Source organism: Lissotriton helveticus, chromosome 6, assembly GCF_964261635.1.
Source record: "Lissotriton helveticus chromosome 6, aLisHel1.1, whole genome shotgun sequence".
NCBI classification, from domain to species: domain Eukaryota; kingdom Metazoa; phylum Chordata; class Amphibia; order Caudata; family Salamandridae; genus Lissotriton; species Lissotriton helveticus.
In genome coordinates this window covers 1,664,701,588-1,664,722,864 of record NC_136067.1, presented here as the reverse complement: position 1 = coordinate 1,664,722,864, position 21,277 = coordinate 1,664,701,588, and positions in this window count along the sequence as shown.

Sequence of the window (21,277 nt, the reverse complement as noted above, 5' to 3'; positions counted from 1 at the left end):
CGCGCAGTAACCCGTCACTTTTCGATATATTTGTCACTTACACCCACCTAAAAGATAGATAGGTATTCTTAGATTAGTTCTGGCTGCTTATTCCGACAGAGTTCGCTAGCCTCCTGCTCAGTAAGGCCATCATACACCCAAGATACTTACACTTATAGATAATGGCGTAACTCAAAAGTGTCCTATGGGTTCTTGGCTCATAATACCAAAACGGTTCTTGAATGAAAAGATACCGCCTAAGAATAAAGATAAAGACAAACTTAATTTAGGAAATATCGATGCCTATCTCACGCCCTCAAGAAAAAACATTGTGGCTATATAATTACCGGTATCATAGGGTATACGGCGTCCCGCGTGTCATCCGAATCAAGCCTGCAGGTAAGCCGACAAGCCAAAAATCGGTCTTTAAATACCCGCAATATACACGGCAAACGGACGTGTCAGCGGAAATCCGGGTAATACGCCCACACAGCTGAACTTCCCGTATCTCCCTCGAAGCTCACAAAAGAAATAGGACTCTACGTAGTCTCCACCATAGCGCGCGGTGTCAATGAAATCAATGAGCCCACACAACTGAGCTTCCTGTTTATCCTTCAAAGCTCACAGTAGAGGCAGGACTATACATAGTGTCCATACTAGCGCGCATTATCACTAGTGGACCCACAGAGTAAACATTGCTCTAACCGATATGTTCCCCACAAACAAAGTTAGGCAATTAGTTAAAAGAACGGAGTTATGCTCGTATAAATTTCTGAAGAACAGAAAAATGTTTTTACGGACACGAGACTCTGACACCATCCCTGAAATACATAGGGAAGCGTCAAGGGGACAATTTTATTACAGTGGAGGCTGTACACAAATATTGTGATAAAAAGAACTACTCATAAACGTAAGTACACTGCAGAGGGAGCACTGACCAATGCACAATATATCAGAAGAATAACCGACACAATGTGCACTATGCCATTACAAAAAATATGGGGGCACAAAAACTACACAGCCTGACGAAAATATATATTTCACCAAGATAAACACGAAATAATTACATAACTCTAATGTAATACACTATCCTTGTTTTCAGGCAAAGAGTTTCTGCAAATGTACCGATAGCAATCAATTTGCTTAAAAGCGCATTTTGGTAAGATATCCCCAAAGAGACGCCTGTTATAGACAGATAGCAGAAGCACTCGAGTTTGTAAAGAGTCTCAAATCCTTTAAAGCATGATTATCCCTATTTTCCTAAGATACTCAGTATTTACAGCTCAAGGTAACTAAACACATCGCAGCAAGAAAAACCAAACTATACTGCTCCAATGATACTATCCCACTCCTCTCTGGAATTAAGTCCCTTTCTCACAGAGTTGAAATAGGAGATATACCATTGTTCTCTTTGTTTCCTCATGGTGACAATGTTGCCACCCCTCTTACCAATCTTAACCTTTTCCAGGATGAACCATTTAAATTCACTCTCACCATGCTTTTTCTCTAAGAAGTGTGTAACAATGGGAGCTGTAATCTTATTGGTCTTGATTGCTGATCTGTGTTCTTGGAACCTAATGCGGGCTTCTCTCCCTTTCTCTACAATGTAACAAAGCCCACAAGGACACACAAGTGAGTAGATAATATTTTTACTCCTGCAATTGTTATGTGTCCTGCAAGTCACAGTCATTCCATTATTAGTGAACTGAGAGGCCACTATACATTGGGGGCACACATTACAACTTCCACATCCGAAGTTGCCTACCGCTCTAGTGTTATCTAGGGTTCTTTGATGATCCACAACATTGTCCCTATATGTATGGACCACCAAATCATGCAGATTTTTGTTTTTCTTGAACGCATACAGTGGTCTCTCTAGAACAGTGTCCTCATCATGGTTAAGGATGTGCCAGTTCTTATTGACTACATTTTTTATCTTGTTGCTGAGATTCGAGAATTTGCTAACAAATAAAATTTTGTTCATCTAACCCTTCTCTCTTTTAGTGGTCTGGATTAAAGCTTCACGGTCATAAAACCTCGCTCTCTTGAGTGAGTGTGATAGCAATTTTCTTGGATACCCTCGATCCTTGAATTTATTCTTAAGCACCTCTGCATGCTTATAGAAGTCATTAACATCAGAGCAATTTCTTCGAAGCCGAAAAAATTGGCTAAAAGGAATACTCTCCTTCTGGGACTTAGGATGGAAACTCGAAAAATGAAGGAGAGTATTCTTAGCCATGGGTTTAGTAAAAAGCTCCACTGCTAAGGCGCCATTCGAATTTCCAATAGTAAGATCTAAAAAATCAACCTTCTTGGTGCTATAAGAAGATGTAAACCTAAGATTGGGGTCTCCTAGATTAAGCCGAATCAAAAATTCTTCAAGGAGGTCCGTGGTACCTTCCCAAATGAAAAAGTTATCGTCAATGTAGCGGTACCAGCCCGCTACATTTTCGAAAAAAGGGGCCAATTCATTGTATATGTGTTTGGTTTCAAAGTACCCTACATACTGGCATGCCAGACTAGGGGCACATGTGGCCCCCATGCTGGTCCCCTTAAGCTGCTTAAAAAATTCTGTCCTAAATTGGAAAACATTGTTTGTAAGGATAAGCCTGACACAATCCACAATAAAGTCCTTATTTGCACCACCCAGGTCCTGTTCAGTCAGCAAAGCCTCGATCACATCTACTGTGTCGGACTGAGGTATATTCGTGTAAAGAGACTCAATGTCAAGGGTAACAAGACACTGAGTCTCTTCACAGAAAGGTAACCCCTCGACCAGCGAGATGATGTGAGCCGAGTCTCTTACATAAGATTTCAAGCCACAGACCAAAGGTCTTAGAAAATGGTCCATAAAGAAGTGAGGCAAGAAAGTCTCTAGCTTCATCCCTTAGCGGGCACACATGTTCATTGTCTTTTATGCTGAAAAAAGACTTCCATACAATGATTTTGCTTTTAAATCTCTTTGTATTTCATAGTCATTTTTTGATTTTTCATGATAATTTCATATACACTTTAACAGATGATTTTCATTTCAGGCAATGTCTTTGAAAATGTCCAATGCATTTCGGGCATTAATAACATGCCCTTCATCAGGGAATTGACACTGTGAAACAACAATATAAATGAATATTAGTGAAAATAATGTCTGTGTGACAAGCTAAGAGTAAACACATCAACATATTACTGAAGGTTATAACATAATATCTTGTGAGCGGTCTGTGAATAAACAATTGAAAACTGCATGGTGTTGTGTAAATACTAAGGGGTTGTATCTATCTGTCGGGGTAAGGGGCAAAGCAAACGTGCGGCGCTCTGAAAATAAGCTGTGACCTCCTTGCTGCTACCACATTCGTTTTTTTCAATGCCGCTTTTTGAGTTTTTTATTGAACCACGTGATCGTAACTTTTTCAAATATCTAAACGCGACCAGATTTCATCTGTGCCGGCGTTTTCAGAAACGACAACACGGATCGAAAACCTTCCTAATCTTATCTCAGGTCAGTTACAGACATGCGTCACAGCTTATTTTCAGAGCGCCGCACGCTCAGTTTCCAAGCAGCTTGCACTGACCATATTTTCACTGTATTTTCACAGAACCGAATTATTCGTCACGAACAGGCATGTAAGTGACACATCGTTTTTACCATTCCGTTTGCTTTGCCCCTTACCCCGACAGATAGATACAACCCCTTAGTATTTACACAACACCATGCAGTTTTCAATTGTTTATTCACAGACCGCTCACAAGATATTATGTTATAACCTTCAGTAATATGTTGATGTGTTTACTCTTAGCTTGTCACACAGACATTATTTTCACTAATATTCATTTATATTGTTGTTTCACAGTGTCAATTCCCTGATGAAGGGCATGTTATTAATGCCCGAAATGCATTGGACATTTTCAAAGACATTGCCTGAAATGAAAATCATCTGTTAAAGTGTATATGAAATTATCATGAAAAATCAAAAAATGACTATGAAATACAAAGAGATTTAAAAGCAAAATCATTGTATGGAAGTCTTTTTTCAGCATAAAAGACAATGAACATGTGTGCCCGCTAAGGGATGAAGCTAGAGACTTTCTTGCCTCACTTCTTTATGCATTATGATTGACGCCGTTAGGCACTCGACGTCTCCTTGCGGAGCACCAGCAAACCTATTCTAAAAATCACCGCCAGTGGGTGACTACCTCTGAGTAATCTATAGTTGTGCATCTTTCCTATCTGATTTCCTTAGAAAATGGTCCACATATTTGCTGACCGGCTCCAATAAGGAGTCTATACTACTAACAATAGGCCTCATAGGAGGGTTTTCCTTATGTTTGTGCACCTTGGGTAGGCCATAAATGGCCGGAATCTTAGGTTCTTGATTGTTTAAAAATCAAAATTCTTCCTCACAGATATAGCCAGCCTCTCTTGCATCGGTTAAAAGGTCAAGGCACTCACGTGCTATTTCTGTTATACAAGTGGCATTCACACGCACATAATGTTCTTCAACATTAAGTAATTTGAGCATCCTATCATCATAATCAATAGTGTCAAAAACAACGACACCACCCCCTTTATCTGCAGGCTTTATTGTCAGGGTGGTATCGTTGCTCAACCCATTGAGTGCGACTTTTCATCCTTGCTAATGTTAAAGCTATATGGTCTATTTTTGTCATCTAAAAGTTTGTGGATCCCACTTTCCACAGCTACTTCAAAGGCTTCAACATTTTTACCCACCATCCCCAAGGTGGGTGTGAAAGTTGACTTCGGCCAGAATATTGTATTATACATGAATAAACTGTGCAGTATTTTCTCATAATTTAGTTGTTGTGTATATTGCCTCACAAGTATAGCGTCAAGGTATTGTTGGTTTATGTTTATTTGTGTTTGAGAAATTTGTTCCTACATTAAGGTGTCCCAAAGGGAATATTCTTTTGAGGAAGGAAACGTATAGCAGCCAGCACATATATTTTAAAATATTGTAATTGTCAATTTGAAAGCATGGTCTTCTGGTTTGGTATAATTTAAATTTCCGTTTCAGAAACAGGGCATATTAGACCCGAATGATTTTAAAGTTGATTCTTTTCCTGATAGTGTAAAACACTATATCTCTGCAATGCAGAAGATATTCCAGCAAATCCCATAGTTCCCGGAGGTCAATCGAAAGCAGATCAACTTTAGAACAAGTAAAATGTATACATTGAAAAAGAACGTGTACAAGGCAGACCTTTTGATTGTTCAATAAATCAACAATTATCTGGACAAATGAAATGTCACTGTCAGAAATTGGGTTAATAATATAGACAGATATGAGTATGACCTCTACTCAGCCTAATAAACAGCACCTTGTTTGTCAAAACACAGTTCTGAGAGCATCTCTATGCAAGCCCTGGTAGCTATGGCAGTAGACAATCCCCAGCTAAGTGTGTGGTAAATTGAAGCAGCACCAACAATTTTAAAGTAAAGAACATTGACAAAATAGGAAAAAGACGGAAAGATTATTAAAAATACGAAAAGGGGAACCTGAGATGCGAGTTTTAAGGCAAAATGCACCTAGTGAAAGGTGCAGTGCAGTGGCAAATTTTGCAGTGCTGCGTTATTTTAAAAATGCAGGGATGTGCCGTATTTACAAGAATATAGACTTATGTGTTTTACCTTGCTCTAGTGCTAAAAATAGCTGCCTAGCACCAACACAGACACCCTTGCACCATAGTGCAAATGTGCTTGCATTGCAGGGATGATTTCTTGCAACACAGGCATCCTTGCACCCCTGCAATGTTGGCACCCTTGATCCATGGTGCAAGGGTGTTTGTGTTGCAGGGAATAATTGTTTATGTGCAGGAAGGGACCCATTCCTGCACACAAACAATCTTCAAAGGTGATTTTCTCTTTCTATGTATGCTGCAGAATGCAGCATGCATAGAAAGAGTAAAAACAAGGACGTTGCACCAATATGACGCCTGCTTTTGCATGGCGTTCGATTTTAGCGCTGTCCCAGATTTACAGATTGTAGTAAATCTGGGGCAGTGTCAAAAACAATGGGTGCTGTGGTGGAACACAACACCCACATTGCATTACTAAATTTACAAAGCGGTGTTAAGCCACACAAAGTGGATTAACACCGCTTAGGAAATATGGTGCAGGGCATTGCGCCACCGGAGAGTCAAAAAAGGGATGTTCTGGTGGTGCAATCCCCTTGTAAATATGCCCCTCAATCTCTGAGATGAAAGTCAAAATCCTCTAAGTCATTAAAGGTCCCACTGAAACCAATACTGTTTGAGCTAAAAGTTTTGAGTGGTATAATGCTAAATTCCATGGCAAGTAAAGTTGCTTCATCAATCAGATACATTTGTCTTTTCTAGAAGCAAAAATCCTCCAGCAGCGCAATGCTGGAAGCTGTAGCTGAGCATGGCTCCACAAGCCTGCGTACATTCACCCTGAAGTCCAGCAGATGGTACTTTCAGCACAACAAAAAGCTCTGAAAGAGTCAAATCTCAGTTTCTTGCCTGCCCTGGCTGTAACCTTCCTGGGCAAGCCTCAGCACCTTGTCCCAGTTCTCTGGAGGTAAAAATATGATAAGCTCCATGTTGTGTTGTGTATTTAAGAATTCATTCATTAACATTCTTATGTTCTTATTAGAATTGTATACATGTAATAGCTGGAATGTACCTATGTCATTGTGATGTTCATCTTTTGTGTGTGACAGTTATTTCATGATTAAATGCTGGAGCTGGATGCATACTACGGAGCTCTTCTATTTGAATAAAGTATTCCTTCTTAATCAACATTAATGGCTCAAGAATAGCTTAATTTCACTGCCGACGGGATTTAGAAGAGCTGAACCTACGTGGGCCAACCAAGAATTATTATCAAGAATTTATTTTCGAGGGTTTGGACTTTACCCTCGTGAAAAGTAAGAGAATACCGATGAATTCATTGGAATTGCAATTGGAGGATTGTCTTGATATTCCTTCTCTTGTGGGTATGTGAGTCCTCCACATTTTTACCTATATGATACCGTTGGTTTGACTTTCCTTATTTGAATAAGTGACTCTGATTCACCGTTGGATTATTTTTTGGGATGTATAAATTATTTTGAGCATTCCTGTTATCCGCTATACTTTGGATATTTGGTTATCGACTTTTATCTTTTTTGGAATTCGTTGGAGCAAGAATTCGCTTGTGTACAGTCTCCAGGAGTAATGATTTGAAAAATAACTTACTGAACACTCAATGCGAGGCGAACTGCATTACTGTACACTCTGACGCGAGGCGAACTTCATCTTGGAACGTTGGAGGCGCCGTTGAACTATATCCTGGAACTTAAAGGTATCGTGACGTTCTGTGCGTGTGATGACAGATGTTTTTGACGCACGTAGCGGCCATCTTTGGGTTGTTCAAGCGTTGCAAGATTCTTGTTGAAGTTCGTCGACGCGGGTTGTGGAATTCATCGGCGGATTGGATTTGGTGCAACGCATGAAGCGGTGATTCGCACACCTACAGCAGTTTTCACATCTAACGGCAGATTGGAATCTGTGTGGCGCATGAAGCGGTGATTCGCACACCTTATGCTTCTTTCATTTATTATTGTGTGACTTAAATCGGTGATTCACACACCATTTCAGCAGTGGTTAAGCTTACCTACGGTACTTTTTAAATACAATTTTAACCCTTGTGCGACTTCATACTTATAATTCAGTTCTATCTTACTCTACTCATTAAAAGTGGTTATTCTTGTTCAACATTAACAAACCAGTTATTATCATGTCTCAGCCTAATTATAATATTAGTGCTCCGCAGGCATTTTGGGTTTCAGGTAATGAACCACCACTTAAGTGGTTAGAGTGGAAGCCTTATTTTTGTAACTATATAGATGCATTAGATGAGCAAGGGAAAATGTCAGATGCTCAAAAAAAGAGGTTATTATTACATAATTTACGCCCTTATGGATTGAAAGCTTATGAAAACATGAACAAATCTTGTTTTCGAGGTGATTTAAATGTTTATGCGTTGACCTTATTACATCTTGATACATATTTTGCTCCCAAGGTTTGTATTGGAGTTACTAGGTACTCATTTTTTTCAAGGAAACAATTGAAAGATGAGAACATCGATCACTACCTTGCAGACCTTAAAAAACTAGTGCTTGATTGTAGATTTGGTGTATTACAGGAAGAATTAATCAGGGATCAAATTGTTATGCATACTTACAATTCATCCATACAAGATAGGTTATGAGTAAACGGAGATTCCCAGTTAGATGATATTCTTGCCATTGTGCGTAAAGCAGAAATGTTAGGCATATGTGCTAACGTTTTGAAACAAGATAACACAACGATTATTCCTGATGTTGTAAGTAAAGTTAACATTAATGACATTGAAGAAGTTTACATCTTCTTCAAGAGGCAATTTTAGTTCTAATGCAAAATTTTCTAATTCAAAGTTTCAACAAGCTCCTTCAAATTCAAAATTGAAATGTTATAGATGCAATAGTTTGGAACATTTAGCTGATTTTAAGGGTTGTCCAGCCTTGAGGGTTAAGTGCACCAATTGTGGTCTTAAAGGCCATTTTACACGGGCATGCAACAGGAAAAGGAGTAAAGTCAAATTTGTTAATGACGTGGAGAATGAAGATGATAATGATGAGAACAATGAAGAGGGCAACTTAGTGATGAATTTGCATGATAAACTTGTATTAAGAATTCGTCATGAAGATGTCATTAACAAACCAATTTGTACAATGGACATAGGTGGTGTTGAGGTTAAAATATACGCTGATTCTGACTCACCCTTTACAATTGTTAATGAAGATATGTGGAAATCTTCATTTATACATAAAGTGGGTGAGAAATTGTTGAGTGCTGACATACATCCTGAAGGATATGGAGGGGTACCTATTGATCTATTAGGATTTTGTTAGTTTGTTTTCAAATTTAAAGGTAGAGAGTGCAGGGGGAAGTTGTATGTTGCTAAGAAAGGGCCACCAGTCCTTGGTTGGTATGATCAGAAACAATTGCACATAATTTTAGACCCCAACAGCCGTGAACAAGTTTTGGTGATTGATGACAGCACAGCTATCACAAAGAGTATTTTGAATGAATTTCCTAAAGTGTTCAGCAAGGACCTGGGCAATTTAGTGGGCTTTGAACATAAAATTATCATTAAGGATAATGCTTGTGTGAAAGTACACAAGTGCAGGAGTGTTCCTCTGTTAGTAAGAGATGAAGTTAGTAATGAATTGGACAAATTGGTGTCAAGTGATATCATTGAACCAATTGAAGCAAGTGAATGGGTTTCTCCGATTGTCGTAGCAAGATGGAGCAACGGTAAAATCCGTTTATGTGTTGATTTAAAGTATTTGAATGGTAATATTGTGGTGGACAAGTTCCCGCTTCCTAAGATTAATGAAATGGTGGCTAGTCTGAATTGTGCAAGGTGGTTTTCCACCATTGATTTGTCATCTGCCTATCACCAGATCTCCTTGTCCCCGGAATCAATGAAATGTACGTCCTTTGTTACGCCCTTTGGTTGTTTCCAATATAAATGAATGCCCTTCGAGTTAGCTTCGGCTGCTGCCGTGTTTCAGCGGTTGATGTACCAACTTTTCAAGGGTGAACAAGGTGTAAGATTTTTTCAGGATGATATTCTGGTATTTGGTAGTGATGAAAAGGAACACCTAGCAAGATTGAAAAGAGTTTTGAGTATTTTGGAGAGTAAGGGTCTTACAGTTGAGCATTCTAAGTGTAAATGCGCACAAAAGAGTGTGACATACCTGGGTCATGTGATTGATGAAGAAGGTGTTAGACCTAAGCCTTCTATGGTTTCTTCTATCTCTGAAGCTTCGGTACCCACCAACAAAGATGATGTTAGGTCATTTTTAGGTAGGGCGGAATTCTGCTCAAAGTATGTACCATAATTTTGCAAATAACTTACAATATTTGCCAACTTTTAAAGAAGAATTCTAACTTTGTGTGGTCAAAAGCTTGTGACTTGGATTTTGTTAAAATTAAAAACGCAATTGCCAAGGCTGCTGTGTTACATAGTTTTGATCCTTCACTCGATAGTGTAATTACTACGAATGAGAGAAATAAAGGCCTTGGGGCTGTTTTGTCCCAGGTTGACAAGGATGATTCTGAGAAAGTTATCGCTTATGCCTCAAGATCATTGTCTCTTTGCGAGGAGAAATACCCAATTATAGAAAAAGAAGCTTTAGCATGCGCTTGAGCTTTAGTGCATTTTAAATCTTTTGTCTGGGGAAAAATGTGTACTTTGCGCAGTGATCACAAACCTTTGGTAAAAATTCTAACTACAGAAGGTGTTATTACTGCATCTGCTAGATTAGCAAGAATATCTATGAGGATGCAACATTTTATATACAAGATCTTATATGTACCAGGCAAGAGTAATGTGATTGCACATTTTTGTCTAGGATGCCAGTCATGTTGGAACAGTGTGAAAGTAATGAGTGGAATGAATTGCAAATTGCTTTTGTACATGATGAGGGGTTATCTGCTTATAGTAAGGAAGAATGGGACAATGAGTATTCAATAGACAAGACCTTACAAGCTATCATTGCATACAGTGTCAATGGTTGGTCTGTCAGGAAGGATTCTTTAAGTTCAGAGTTGAGACCATTTTGGGAAATTAGGTCTGAATTGTCAGTTGTGCATAATACACTCTTAAGGGGTGAAAGGATAATTCCTCCAGAGAGCTTACGCGAGGGTATTATTGAACTTTGTCACGAGGGGCATCCAGGAATAGTTAGGACAAAATAGTTGGTTAAAAGATTATTTTGGTGGCCTGGTTGTGATTCTCAAACAGAGAAGATTGTAAGGAATTGTATTCCATGTTCTTCTTCTGATAAAACTCTCCATACTTTTCGCCCTCCTATGTTAGAGGGTTCTTTTCCAAAGAATCCTTGGGAATGTGTGGCAGCAGACGTTATGGGGCCTATTCAAGAACCTGATGGTGCTCATTGTTTTCTAATTGTTCTAATGGATGTATTCTCTAAGTGGCCGGTGGTGAAGATTGTTAGTAAGGCAGACACAGATTCTGTTCTTTCATTTTCTGATGAAACCTTTGTTGCAGAAGGTATTCCTTCTTATGTTCTTACAGACAATGGAGTACAATTTTTGAAATTAAAAGCAAAAACATATTTCAAGAAATTAGGTATTACTCACAGAACAACATTACTTTACAATCCAAGTTGAAATGGTTTAGTAGAGAGATTTAATCGTTTTTTAAAGAATACTTTGAACAGCAATATGGATTGGCCTACACAAATACGGAAAACTGTATGGAATTACCGCATCACTGTGAATGACTCTACTGGGTTTTCTCCTTTTGTACTTATGAAAGGAAGTAATCCGCGTTCTAAGCCTATCCCTACATTGTTATTCTCTGGTGGAGTTGAGTCTTGGTCTAAAGATGCGGTGAAAGCACGTATGGAACTGGTTCATAATAAAAGTAAGAATTATTATGATTCAAAACATGTACTAAGAATGTTGATATCAATGTTAGTGATTGGGTTCGAATTAAAACACCCAATATGGTTCAAAAAGGTGATTCTCAATATTCTAAACCTTGTAAAGTTATTGAAGTTCTCCTTAATGCTGTGAGAGTTGATGACGGGAAAGTGTGGAATCTGAAGAGAATCGCTTTATGTAAGCCTATGGTTACTGGTAAGGAAAGCCTGAAGATTTAGATAGGGAGGATTTTAATAGTTCTCCTCCAAATGAATATGTTATTGATCAATCTCGTGTGTCTCCTGATGAAATGCACAGTAGTAATGGAAGTGGAGATGATTCCAATACCAACCAATGTGAAAGTGAGTTGTCTTCTAACAATTCGGAGTTGGCTGAATCAATTCCTTCTGCTTCTACTTCTACAAGTGAAGCTTCCACTTCCTTTTGTCATTCATCAAGGAAAAGGGTGGTGCCATCTTGGTTAAATGATTACATTACTGAGAACATATGAATATTTTAGCTCTAGGTTGTTTTCAGGTAAATTAAACTAGTATCGGTTTTTTCTGTCTAGCTATATGTATTATTATTTTTTATTATTATTTTTTTTTTTGTTATTTTCAAAGAAAGGGGGATGTGTTGTGTTGTGTATTTAAGAATTCATTCATTAACATTCTTATGTTCTTATTAGAATTGTATACATGTAATAGCTGGAATGTACCTATGTCATTGTGATGTGCATCTTTTGGATGTGACAGTTATTTCATGATTACATGCTGGAGCTGAATGCATACTACGGAGCTCTTCTTTTTGAATAAAGTATACCTTCTTATTCAACATTAATGGCTCAAGAATAGCTTCATTTCACTCCACTTTTCTTCAACCACTAGGAAAGTTCCTTCTTGTCAGGTCTGAAGGCTTTAATTCATCAGGACAGGCTACTAATCACCGGGAACTTCTCTGGCTAACTCTCCTGCAGGGTCCAGTACTCTGTAGTTATCTGACCACTCTTTTGCAATCAGGAGTATTTTTGACTTTTTCTGTCTCTAAAGCCAGCTACTTAACTGTTGGAGAGCAGTTCCAGACTTTGTGTGGCAGGAGGAGTCATAAGTCCTTGAGGTCCTTGAACAGGTCATTTTTCATTAGGTGTACTTGTCCCAGGTCCAGGATTGTTCTGAGGAGGTTGTGGTTGAGGTGTTAGATTGATTATGTGCGCTAGCCAATAACTGGACAAATTCTGAAACTCATTTCTAAATATTTTCACACAGTCCCACTTTTTTGCAACACTTCCACTTTACATTACTGTAAAATTACCCAGGAGCCCCCGCTTTAACATGTCAGAATTATTCTGCCATCAGACAAGCCTGTATTCTGTTCCTTATCTGCTCTATTATTTAGAGCTCTCCTCCTACCTGACAGTATCCAAACAATTTCTCTCCCCCACTGTGAAAGGAGCCTCACTCAGTAGTGCTCAGGGTGTCCTTTGTTTACCAGTTGTTACTGTCACTTCTAGATAGCTACTCCCAGATAGCTAATCCCTTCAGTTAACACCACCCATTCTTTCTGGCATGAAGGAGGCCATTGCCCTTCCAGGCCTAGTGTCATTAACCGCTCAGCCCTCCACAGGGCTTGGTCGCCCCACTCACTGCTGCCGCTCCTGCCTGCCTTTGCCGCCTCCTGCCTGCAGATTCCTTCACTCGCTGCCCGCTGCTCCTGGGAATTTCCCGCTGCTCCTGGGAATTTCCCGCTGCCCGCTGCTTCTTGGAATTTCCCGCCGCTGCCTCCCTGCGGCCCCGCCCCCCTGTGATTCCATTCGCCGCCCCTCTCCCGCCACCCAGCTGCTCCTCCCTCCCGGCTCCTTACTTATGATGCCCCCAGAGCGACCGCGCAGCGGACGCGCGCAGCGGGAGCGCCGATTGAGCGCCGCAGGTGCGCCAAAGGTAAGCCCGTCTGCGCCCGTCCGCGACTGGCCCGTGCCCAGCGCAAGGACCCCTGGCCCTCCACGCCGAGGCAAGACGACCCGACTGACCTACGACGCCGCCACTCTCAACGCACTCAATGCCGGCCGGACCCACGCCTGCTGCCGAGCCACCCCGAGACGCACCCAAGGACCCTTCACCTGCTGCACCTGCAAGTTCACCTGCCTCCGAACCTGCCCCGCACCCGCCAAGACAAACACCAGCAGCAACCACCTCAAGTGCATCCTGATCAACACCCGCTCCGTCCACAGACACGCCGTGGAACTCTGGAACCTCCTCGACGCTACATCACCGGACGTCGCCTTCCTCACTGAAACCTGGATGAATGCCTCCTCTGCACCCGACATCGCCATCGCCATCCCGGACGGGTACAAGATCATCAGGAGGGACCGCATCAACCAGACCGGAGGTGGCATCGCCATCGTCCACAGGAACACCATCCGCATCACGACCGACGCCAACGACTCCTTCGCCGCAGCCGAACATCTCCACTTCCAGATTCACACCGACCCTAAGATGACCCTCAGAGGCACCCTCGTCTACAGACCCCCGGGACCACGCACACAATTCAGCGAAGACATCACAGACTTCATCAGCCCGCACGCCCTCCCCTCCACTGACTACATCCTCCTCGGGGACCTCAACTTCCACCTGGAGAACAACAAGGCCCGCAACACCACCGCCATGCTGGAAAACCTCGCCAACCTCGGACTCAAGCAACTGCTCAACACCCCCACCCACTACGCCGGCCACACGCTTGATCCCGTCTTCTCTTCCAGCAAGTACATCACCTTCAGCCACGCCACCGGACTTCACTGGACCGACCACAGCTGCGTCCACTTCAGCTTCAAAAGATCCACGACCCACCACCACCCGCAACAGGTACCTCACAGGAATTGGAGCAAGATCACCGCAGACCAGCTCACCACCTCCCTCAGCCAGAGCCCACCCGCCAACACAACGGACCCCAACGAAGCAGCCCGCAACTTCACACAGTGGCTGACCGCCTGCGCCGACGACCTCGCGCCACTAAAGAACCCTCCCAGCAGACCCAGAAGCAAGAAGGCATCCTGGTTCACCGACGACCTCAAGGACTCCAAGAAGACCTGCCGCACCCTCGAGAAAGCCTGGCTCCTCGACCGGACCACCGACAACATGACCGCCCTCAAACACGCTACCCGCAAGCACCACCAGCTCATCCGCACCACCAAGAAGAAATCCCTGAAGGAACGACTGGACAACAACGCCCACGACAGCAAAGAGCTCTTCACTATCGTCAAGGAGTTCTCCAACCCCAGCACCGGCACCAACGACATCACTCCGTCACAAGACCTCTGCGACTCCCTCCCCTCGTTCTTCCACCGCAAGATCGCCGACATCCACAACAGCTTCGGCGCCCCACCCACGCACCCAAACGTCGAACCAACGCCCCCCACCGCCACCCTTTGCACCTGGACCACGGTGACCACCGAAGACACAGCCCGCACGATGAACACCATCCACTCCGGATCACCGACCGACCCCTGCCCACACCACGTCTTCAACAAGGCCGACTCCACCATCGCACCCCAACTCCGGAACATCATCAACGCCTCCTTCAACACCGCCACCTTCCCGGAGAGCTGGAAGCACGCCGAGATCAGCGCCCTCCTGAAGAAACCTACAGCGGACCCCACTGATCTCAAAAACTTCCGCCCCATCTCGCTCCTCCCTTTTCCTGCTAAAGTCATCGAGAAGATCGTCAACAGACAGCTGACTGCCTTCCTCGAGACGAACGGATCCCTCGAATCCTCGCAGTCCGGCTTCAGAGCCAACCACAGCACCGAGACCGCCCTCATCGCAGCCACCGACGACATCCGGACCCTGCTCGACAAGGGGGAAACAGTGGCCCTCATCCTCCTGGACCTCTCCGCTGCGTTCAACACGGTCTGCCACTGCACCCTAGTCCAGCGCCTCAGCAACATCGGTATCCAAGAGAAGGCACTGGAGTGGATCATCTCGTTCCTCGCCGGAAGAACACAAAGAGTCCGCCTCCCCCCGTTTCGCTCCGAGGCCACCGAAGTCATCTGTGGCGTCCCGCAAGGATCTTCACTCAGCCCCACCCTCTTCAACATCTACATGAAACCTCTCGCAGCCATCGCACGCCAGCACAACCTCAACATCATCTCTTATGCCGACGACACCCAGCTGATCCTCTCCCTCACCAGAGACCCCGACACCGCCAGAACCTGCCTACACGAAGGGATGAAAGACGTCGCCGAGTGGATGAAGGACAGCCGCCTGAAACTGAACTCGGACAAGACGGAAGTCCTCATCCTGGGATCTTCGCCCTCCGCCTGGGACGACTCCTGGTGGCCCCCAGCCCTGGGCACCGCACCCAAGCCAACCGACCACACACGCAACCTGGGCTTCATCCTGGACCCCTCCCTCTCGATGACCAGACAAGTCAACGCCGTCTCCTCATCGTGCTTCAACACCCTGCGTATGCTTCGCAAGATCTTCCGCTGGATCCCGACCGAGACCAGGAAGACTGTCACCCAGGCACTCGTCACCAGCCGACTGGACTACGGAAACGCCCTCTACGCCGGAACCACAGCCAAGCTACAGAAAAGACTCCAGCGCATCCAGAACGCCTCCGCCCGACTCATCCTGGATGTCCCCCGACGCAGCCACATCTCCAGCCACCTGAGGAACCTGCACTGGCTCCCCGTCAACAAGAGGATCACGTTCCGGCTCCTCACCCACGCACACAAGTCTCTCCACGACCTGGGCCCCAAGTACCTCAACGACCGCCTGACCTTCTACACGCCCACCCGCCAGCTACGGTCCACCAGCCTCGCCCTCGCAGCCGTATCACGCATCCGAAGAGCCACCGCCGGATGAAGATCCTTCTCTTACCTGGCTGCCAAGACTTGGAACTCCCTCCCCATCCACCTTCGGCTGACCCAGGACCATCTCGCCTTCAGGAAACAACTCAAGACCTGGCTGTTCGAGCAGTAGCATACCCCTCCCCCCAAGCGCCTTGAGACCCTCCCGGGTGAGTAGTGCGCTATACAAATGGCATGATTGATTGATTGATTGATTAACTCTCCGAGGGTGGATGAGTATTCCAGTTCTGGATGTGTGAAGAGCGACAGAACTGATTTGACTCCTGCAGCCTGAAACAAAAAATTTAAATGAGCTTTTCACCATTAAATCTGATTTTGAAGATTAAGTAGGAAATAGCCTTGAATGTATTTGGTAGCATTTTACCATGCGAAGATAAAGAACTAAATATTTTCATTAAATCTAGGCATGTAGTTGAGCTGACATAGCGAAATAGCTTTGAATAAATTCCTACACACCCGGGGCTGTTTTCCAGAACTGTTCACATCTGGGTCTTTATTACATATAGCTCCCCTAGACACAATGGGATGTGTGCCAATTTCCTGCACCCCCTGGGAATTGCAGCATTACAGAAGGGCCCTACTGTAATGTAGATAGCGCCAGTGCACATATAGCGACAGCGATATTCTATAGATGCGTTACTCCATTTGCATGGGGGTGTTGCTCTATGCAAATGAGGGAATCACTTTGCTTCTGCACTTGCACCTTAATATGGATGTGAGCACAGAGGCAAAGATGCTGTCAGAAGGTGCACTATTTATGCACCACAAAGAGATGAGCCCTCAGAAGAGCTACTCACTGCACCCACTTTCAGGGGGATCTCTGTCCCATCTTTGAAGTGTAGGTGCATGCTGTTTGCACAGAGGAAGACAGACCAGCTGCTTAAACAGCCAACCCGATTTTTCCCTTTTGGCTTAGCAGCACTGTATCCCAAGTACTATTATGGGGTCAAATATAAAATTTGATAAACATTCAGCAGCTTGTGTGTTATTCTGGAGAAATGGTAAATACTGATCTTGTAATATATGAATGCTTTAATGCTTTGCCCACAGGATGATGGAGCAAATTTTTCCTATATGCCCTTAGGTTTTAGAACAATCTATTTACTGCCGATAGTAGATTCTGCTCAAGTGCTTAGTATTCTATGTGAATGTCTTTGTGACCATTTCAGCTGCTTTTTAATATAATTCATAAAAAAGTGTGGTTCATATATAGTCCCCATCTTGTTGATTCCTAATAAATTCCTGAGTGGGAGTACAGATGATTGATGATCAATGAAAGAGAGTGTGCTCTTTTTGACTTCAGGTTGCTACTTGTGTCCATGACTCCTCCTAAACACGTGATGTTTCTCAGTTTCACAAATGCAAAATCCCAAAGATCTACAGGTGTATGGATCATTTGATGACTCCTTTTATGGTCTCTTTATTGCTTATGGGGATGGTGCATGCAGTGGTGATGAAACAATTTGTAGAGAGGAGATGCTGGCCATTAACATCACCTCACTTATGGTATAGGAGATATTTGAGAGCTTGTATTTAAAACACAACACATACTGTCCTAAGAAAAACATTTGAAGGGCCCCTTATCTGTCAAAATGTATGGGGGTGTTGGAGCCTAGTTCCAATGCCACTGGGTTTATGAATATTATTGTAAGTGATTCCAGAAAGTTTACATTTTATCTAAACTCCTGCAAACTATTGATACATTATGTACTTTTCAGTGTATCTCACTGCTTGCATTTCCCACTTTCATGGCCCTAAATAGGAAATATCTGGTTGTAGCAGATGCAACTTCTTGCATTATATTCCCAATGGACTGCCTTTGTGACCACTGACCTCAAACATATCAATCTCAGGGCCAAGTTTGTTGAGGGTTTGCACTGGAGCTCACACAACACTAAGCGAAGCAAATTAGTGCAAAATATCACACAGCAGAGCAATCAGCAGTGATGGATATGTTTTCATGCACAATTTCCATTGAAAGTTTACCCTAATTCTGCACCAAACTTGTGTGTGCCACTACTCGGCGTTATGGGAGGGAGACCGACCGGGCCGCACCTTTGCGCGGCTTCTGCACCCAGTTTTGGGACGACTCTGTATTCCCTATATCCAGGCCCCAGATTGCAGGATAATATCTGACACTCGGGAGATACGAGAAGCATTTTTAGAATACTACACCGAGCTATATACCTCCCGAGCTACACATAGTGAGGAGGTCCGAAGGGACCATTTGTCGGAGATAGCTCTCATATGGCTGGAAAAGGGAATGCAGGAGTTATTGGCTGAACCTTTTTCCTTTGAGGAAATTGTAAGTGCCATCGATGCCATGTATGGCTGAACTGCTCCCGGCCTAAATGGATTCACCAGAAATTTTTATAAAGCCTATAAGGACCTATTAGGCCCATATCTACTAGAGGTATATGATGAAGCATTGAAGAGTAAAGAACCTGGGAAAGACCCTCTCATGTGTGGATCATATAGGCTATTATCTCTACTCAATATAGATTATAAAATCCTGGCCAAAATTATAGCATTGAGATTAGCCCTCCTATTAGATCGTATCATCTCATTGGCCCAATCGGGGTTTGTCCCCCATAAATCAACGTCCTTGAATCTCCGAACCCTATTCACAGTCCTGCATATGATATCACCTGAGGGCCCTGCAGCGGCAGTGTTATTAGACATTGAAAAGGCCTTCGATTCCCTAGAGTGGCCGTTTTTTCTAATGGTCATGCAGAGGATGGGAATGTCTAAAGGGTTTGTGGAGCTTATTTCGCTCTTATACACCTCCCTCACTGCACGGACCCGGCTAAATGGCACTTTGTCTTCACAGTTTTGTCTCCCTCATGGCACGCGACAAGGCTGCCCGCTCTCCCCTTTACTATTCATAATTGCGCTTGATCCATTAATCTGACACTTTCAGGAAAGGCATTTACATAGATGCTCACAATTCAAGACAGGCCCTTTATTGGTTTTGCTCTATGCTGATGACGTTATCCTCTATATCCGGCATCCAGAGGATAATTTGGAGCCATTAATTAGGGAGATCATTCGGTTTGGGGCGTTCTCGGGGTTGCCATCAATTGGGGTAAATCGGTCATCTTTCCCCTAACGCCTAGTACGACCGGATGGGACTTTGAGTTTCCATTGCAATGGTGCGAGGAGTCAACAAGATACTTGGGCATCCAGAGACACAGAGATTCCCTTCAGTTGATATTGCTAAATTATGGCACGGCCATTTGCAAATTAGAACATCAGCTAGTACGCTGGTTAAAACTTCCTTTATCCATTGCGGGCCGCGAGGCTATCATAGAGATGATAGTGCTTCTCAAATTTTTGAATTTATTCCACAATATTCCCATCCCACTCCCCAATAGCTTCTTTAAAACTGTCCAATCTCACATTACAAGACTAGTCTGGGGAGGGAAGAGAGCCAGAGTAAGTTGGGATGCACTGACCCTGCCCTATTAAAGGGGTGGAGTGAGTGCTCCTATTTTTTCAGATTTACTACTTGGTAGCACAGTGTAGCTTTGCACACACCTGGGACCACCCCGACGCACGGATTCCCTATGCGAGGCCGAAAGCTGACGTTCTGTTGACAGTGCCGATGAAAATAGTCCTGCCGAGGGTATTCCCATGTGATCCTCGTGACATCCAAACAGTCTCAACGACAAGTTGGGTATGGCAGAATTTGGCAAGAGTGTCAGGAGGGAGTCTATTGTACTCGTCTGCGATACCCTTGAGTAATAACCCTTGGCTCCCCATCATGGAGGAGAAATGTGTACAGCGAACCTTTGACTCCTTTTCCCTGGAGAAGTTTAGGGGCTTGTTTCCCGGGGGACATATGTTTAATGCTACAGAAGGTGTGCAGTTCAGGGGGTCTACATTTATGGAAAGGTTTGTTTTGTGTTGAGTTCACAGAGCACTCACAGATAGGATTGCTAGTTTCCCTCTGGAGCCTGATTCATTTGCACCATTAACACTATTGATATCTAGCAAAGAGGGAGACCGTTTGATTTTAAAACTCTATAGAACATCAATGGCTCTGGTTCCCAGCAGAGATGCCAGAATTAGAGAAGCATGGGAACGTGATCTAGGACATACAATACAAGATTCGGAGTGGACTTTCTGCTGTGCTCAGATGAAGGAGGTATCCCTAAACAGCAGACATAAATTACTCCACTTTAAATTTCTGTGGAGGGCATACATGTCTTTGTCAAAAATAAATTCCATTGACTCAGACAGGTCAAATTGCTGCCCAAAATGTGGGGCCACTCAGGCCAATTTTGCCCACATGACATGGAATTGCGCAGAAATAGGTGAGTACTGGAGGTCTATTTATGGGATCTTATCGCTCATGATTGACCAGGAGATTGCTCCTCTTCCCGAAGTTGCGCTGTTGAGTTATGTATATGAGTTCCCGTTTAAATTGAGGAAATTCACAGCAATTGCTTTACTTTTAGCAAAAAAGGAAATCACGATTCATTGGGGTAGCAAGACTACCCCTAAAGCTAAGGCCTGGCTAGCGAGCCTCATGTACTGTAATATCAACTGTGATATGTTTGCATCTTTGCAGCCTCTCACTTCTATGCCAAAAGATATTTGGCATCCCCAGATAGATTATCTCCTGCCGACTGGAACCTCCCTCCAAGTAACGCAACCTGCGGGTATTGTTCCCACTAGTGTGGGTTAAACTCATTTTTATAGATGTGTATTACACCAGACTGCCTGATTTTTTTAACATGCAGAAATGTGAAAGCTATGTTATCAAATAGGTTTTAATAAGGGGGTATTAAGTCTTGGAGGATGTGCAATGATACACAATTTTGATTGTATCTATACTTATGAGTGCTGTGTAAACCAAGTACAGATTATTCTTTCACAAATATTGTTGTAATAACTCTGTCATGGTGCTTTGAAATATCATTCTTTTTTTTGTGCGCATAGTAATAACAAAGGTAAATACAGTTTGTTGTTATTTAA